This window comes from Sylvia atricapilla, chromosome Z, assembly GCF_009819655.1.
Source record: "Sylvia atricapilla isolate bSylAtr1 chromosome Z, bSylAtr1.pri, whole genome shotgun sequence".
NCBI lineage: Eukaryota > Metazoa > Chordata > Aves > Passeriformes > Sylviidae > Sylvia > Sylvia atricapilla.
In genome coordinates, this window is record NC_089174.1 from 50,673,043 (window position 1) to 50,679,042 (window position 6,000).

Sequence of the window (6,000 nt, forward strand, 5' to 3'; positions counted from 1 at the left end):
TACAAATATCTCAGTTTAGAAAATGCAAGTGGGAATTTTTATTTTCTTTTCAAAGCATACAATAATCTTCTTTCCACCTCTGTAAATGGGTGAGCCCTGGGGCTATAAAGAAATCTTTTGGGAGTGATCCAATCTGTAGGAGAAACTGGCAAATTCACCAGTTACTGCCCTTTCTTTCAGCTGCAAGTAACAGAAAAAAATTCTGGTATCAAAAAATTTATATCTGTGCTATTTAAAAGTTGTATTTAATTTTTCATTTTTCAAGATAGATGCTTATATAAACTGTTTAAGGAAAAATATTACTGTGACTGTATTGCAGGGTTAACAACAGGAGACAAGAATTCAAGATGGGATTTATTTTTTGGTTAAGGAGTAAACGGAGAAGACTATACTCTGGAATTTTATTTTCTCACACATTCTCAGGCAGACTTGGTCAAAAAATAAGAAGCCAGATTATGGCCACCAAAAGCTATCCTTTTCCCCAGAATGCTCACCAAATATTTAAGTATTAAGGACAAAATCAAGAGTTACACATGGAGACTTTATATCTAGCCTTTGGAGAATAAGCATTTTGCTGAAACCTGCAATTCAGTCTAAACTGAATCAGATTTTTCTCCCTACAAAAGCAGCTACACTCAGATACTGGTAATAGCATAATTTACTGGGTGGCAAACAAATCCTTGCCAGACTGGCTGGAAATTTTAGACACTGCACTCCCCTTATATTTGTATCTATGGCTTTAGACTTCTGTTTACCACCAATCCTGAATTTTGGATGCAAGAATAAGAAGGTCTAAATTAGTGTTGTACAACATGGAGAAGGGCAACAAAAGAAGTATGAAAGAAAAGCAATCAACAAGACAGTTGAGAAACAGGAAGCTGAAAGCAGATCATCTTTTTAATTTGCTATTTACATTTTTTTAAATCTTTGTACAAAGCATATAAATTTCAATCCTAGGACTAGAAAAGAGTACAGCATGGTAAAAGATAAAAGAATTCTCAATAATAAGGCCCCAAGGCTCTCATCACTGAAGCCTCTCATCCCTGTCTTAAATAACATAAGTTATCAACTACTGTATTGGCTTAGAGTTGTAGAACAGATTTCCATCCTAATAAAAATAAGGATTTTCCTCCCGCCCTGCCCAAGAAAAAGTTTAGATGCTGCAGATGTATATCACCTCTTGCCAAAGACATACATTAGCCCTCTTAAAATACTTTTGATATGAAAAGCTTTCGTTTAGATGCCCACATATGCTGAAGGAGAAAAAATAGAAAATTACACATTATTAGTTGCACAATTATAACACCAGAAAAAAACCCAAAGCAATAGACAAGAACACAGGAAAATTTGAGAGAGTACAGCCATAATTACATTTATTAAATTACATGCTACAACAAGTAGAGTTAGGAAATTAGGTATAGATATAATGTAATCAGAAAACACACTAACTTAAAAACCAGAATATATTACAGCACAAACGAAAATCAAACTCACCATGCACTACACAGTCACAAAAAAAGTTTCTTTAATACATCTTATATCTTCTTTCAGTTTAAAGTCATCTCCACAAATAAGGAATACTTCTCATGCAATGCCACAAGATGCTTTACAAATGAAAGCTTTTGCTTATTAAAATATACAATCTTTTTATATAAAACATTTTACATTTCCATTTGTTTCCCCAAACACTCTTTTGCCAGATTTATAAAAACAAAAACAAAGCTAAACATGATGTTACAAATATTTACAGTATTTTCCTGTGTTAGGTAAACATCTTTATAAAACAAAAGGGAACTTTTATGAACTATGGCAATTCTTAGAGAAGTTTACTGTGTCTTGAGTACAGTACTAAAAGCAACATATTAACTTTTTACCTTCTCTCACACCATTTGGTTCACATTACTATCTAATTTTCCACTGTTTCTACCACCAGTAATAGTCCCAAATAGAGGCCACTTTGTATTGGGTCTTCCCATCAAAAAGGAGTAGAGAGAAAACAGATTTTCACATATCAGTTAGACCAGAAGAGTCTTTGGTCAGAGAGTGAAGTGACATTCTGATGCAAGAATCTGCCTGGTCAACAACTTTTGTCTTATGCTGCTGCAGTTCTATGGTGAACTTCTGCAGAAAGTGGGTAACATATTCAAAAAGAATTGGAAAGTGCTTCAAATCAAATTTATGTGTGGTAGCTTCCCACTCATCAATAAAGCAGTTTCCAAGAACTGAAAAAGTGCTTACAGTGATGACATTAATCTGATAAATAAAAGCTTTCTTCATTTATCAAGGACTTTCAATTATGTAAGCATTTAATTCCTTTGGGACTGCTCCAAGCACAACATGTCATTATTACCTTAAGTTGGAAATAATATGAGTTATGCTTGGATTACTACTTATTGCAGCACAAAAGAAAAAACTAATGAGAAAGACTGTAGAATAATTAAATCTGTATTGAAACACCTGTAGTTCATTTCTTGTATAGTCAGTAAACAATATTAATTTTTCACAATATAAATACACATTTTCCAGAGGGGAAAAATGTATTTATTATACTTAAGACACCTACAGATATGAAAAATCAATTCTACATATAAAACTACTGAAGGCACAAAAACTTTGGTCCAATTTTGTTCCTATATCACATCCCCCATCAATAAAACCCTGAAGTTAAATACTTCAGAAATTTTATATTCTAACCGTTAGGATTTGCTTTGAAAAGAGCAGGCAAAAGATCTTGTATATAGCAAACCAAACTTCAGAGACAGAATAAAGTTAAAGTTAATTTAAAGTTAATTTAAAGAAAAAATTCTGTGCAATGTGACTAGCATTGTTTCAGCACAACAGTAACAAAACTCAGTCTGGTAGTTGTGCTTTAGCTAACATATCAGGGCCAAAGGTTAAGGCAAAACAATGGTCTTTGTAGGCGGCTGACCTCTCCTTCGAAAAACAGAAGTATAAGCTAACAACATAAAATGGGAAGTAGTAGGTCTACATCTCTTATAAAAAACCCAACTTATCACTTTCCTATTGGCATGATTCAGAGGAGGGCAAGATAATTGATCAGACAGACCTTACTGGCAGTACTATCCACAAAGACTAATAATTTTCTTGGCATACAAATACAGGTTTGCTGTCTGTAATCAGAAAATGAACTGATATGTGGAATATCTTCCAAATAAAAAGGACCTCAATTTATCAGTTCACAAAACCAGTGCAACTTACAGGACCAGCAGACAAGGCAACTGAGTCAACTTATGAGTCAAAGTTTCATAAATTGGTTCTGACATTTTAAGAGTTCTCCAGAAATTCAAAGAAGCAGAAGTTTTAACATTGTATAACAAATCAAGGATCATTTGAAAAGGCACTTAGCTGCTCCTGGGTTGCTAAAAAGACCTTATTACACTTTGAACCAGGTGTGCATCCATCAAAAATAATGGACTACGAAGTAACTCAGAGTTGATGCTAGAGCATGACATATACAGCAGCACATCTACTGTCATAGAATAAGCAGAAGTGGAAGGGATCCACAACGATCGTTGAGTCCAACTCCTGGCCCTGCACAAGAGAGCCCCAAAGAACCACACCATGTGCTCAAATTCCAACTTATACTGTGCACATTACCAGATACTTTACAAACAGAAATTAAAACTATGTTGAAGAAACTATAAACCTATCTTTAACAACTTAAGGCCACAATATAGAGAAGATGAAGCCAAAATCCACTTCAGAGTTACACAGTTAACAGGGAAAAAGGCAAAAGACATAGAATATAGTATGTTTAAAGCCTAGTTACGTATTAAGGGAGCAAATTCACAGTGAATACTGCCAAACAGGACAGTGAAAAATAGATAATTTGTTCCATTTGACTTTTTTTAAATTTACATGATTTTTAAAAATTCTTTGAGTAACTGCTTAAAGTTGTCCATAATCTGACTGAAGGGTAGGATTAAGGCCTTTGGAAGTTCCTTTCCATCCACATCACTGTAAGACTGTTGAATAATGTAATTCTTTCCTGAATCTTGCTCTTTTCACAGATATCAAGGGATCTGCTATCACAGGCTTTAGAGAATCAAGAACTGAGATGCTTTTGCATGAGGCACTAATGAATCAAGCACAAAGTATAAAAATTATTCCTTCTGCCATGATTCTTCACTAAAAATGCATCATAATAAGTAAGGTGTTTTATTTGTGCTTTCAATTATTCAAGGCAGAACACTGAAAGGGGAAAAGCAGCCTAAATTAGTGCCTTTATGCTGCCAAGGAGATGTTAAGATGCACTGGCAAGTTTCAAAGCTTCTCTGCATATCTGGTAAAAACCAATCTCCCTAAGAGGTAGCATCTTTCAGATACACACAAATCTAAAAGTATGTTGACAAGAATAAATTGTTGCAAACCCAAAATAATTAAAGTAAATAAAAAAACCAAAAAAGCAAACATAATACCCACTTTCAGATTTTTCCTATGTTAAATTTTTTTAAGATTTTGCAGGCAGTCTTTTCATCAGTGCTCATGGACACAGGGAAAGTGTTTGAAAGGGTCAGTCAAATCCAGTGAATCAGCAAATGCTTCTGGGACTGTGTCCCAGCCAGGGGTTTGGCTGCTTTGACCATAGGACTTGCTTTCAGAAACTGGGTCTACTGAGGGCTGACAGGGTCCATCTGTCAAAAGAGGAGAAGAGCATCTTCTGCCAGAGGCTTGCCAAGCTGATGAGAAGGGCTTTAAACTTTAAACTAAAGATGGCAGGGGAAAGGGAGCCTCAGTCCACCCCACTCCTATCAATCTGGTGCCACTGCCAGCAAAAGATGCTCAGTGCCTGAAGAGGGATCACAGGTCAGCAGAAAAGCACTAGAAGAACAACACAAAGGAATTCCAGCTACTCCAGCCAGTAAGTCAGTTTCATTAGGGTCTCAACTCCAAAGCATCTATGCAATAGCACATAAGGTGAATAAACAAGAAGAGTTCAGAGATGTGTGCATGCCTATGACCTCACTGGTATGTCATGGATACACAGTGGGATGGTGCCAAAGAGTGGAGTGTTGGAATGGAAGGATAGAGGCTCTTCAGAAAAGACTGGAAGAGTAGTCAAGGAGGTGGTGTTGCCCTCTATGTCAATGACCAGCTGGAGATCATGGAGTTTCACCTGGGAGTAGATGAAGCTGACTGAGAGATAATGGGTTAAGAATAAAGCCAGGTAAGGGACAGGTAACTTCATAGTGGGGTTCTGTTACAGATTGTCTGACAAGGAAGAGAGAGAATATGAGGCCCCTTATAGAGAGAGATGAGGAGCCTCAAGCACACAAACCTTGTTCCTAATGGGGAACTTCAATCATCCTAATATCTGTCAACACAGCAGCACATAAACAATCCAGAAGCTTCCTGGAATGCATTGTTGGTAACTTCCTTCTTCAACTGACAGAGGAGCCAATGAGAGGAGGTACTATGCTGGGTCTTTTTCTCCCAACAAGACAAGCTGGTGGGGAATTTGAAGCTCAAGGGCAGCCTTGACTACAAGGACCATGAAATGAAATTTGAGATCCTTAGAGCAGCAAGGAAGGTGCGCAGAAAGCTCACTACCCTGGACCTCGGGAGAGCAGACTTCGGCCTCCTCAGGGATCTGACTCATAGAGTATCACAGGGTAAAGCCCCGGAGGGAAGAGGGACCCAAGAAAGCTTGTTGACATTCAAGGATCACCTTCTCCAAACTAAGGAGTGATTCCTACAAAGAGGAAGTCAGGCAAAAATGTCAGGATAGCCTTAGATGAACAAGAAACTCCTGGCTGAACTCAAACACTAAAAGAAAGGCTATAGAGGGTGGAAGTAATGACATGCAGCCTGGGAGGAAAAGAGATTTTCTGAGCAGCCCAAGTCTATGAAACTGTGAAAGCTAAAGGTTGAAAAGAGGAAACATAGCCTACATTTGTAAAAAGGGAAATAAGAAAGACCCAGGGACCAGGAAGTCTGCAAGTCCCACCTTGGGTCCCAATTAGATTATGAAGCAGATAG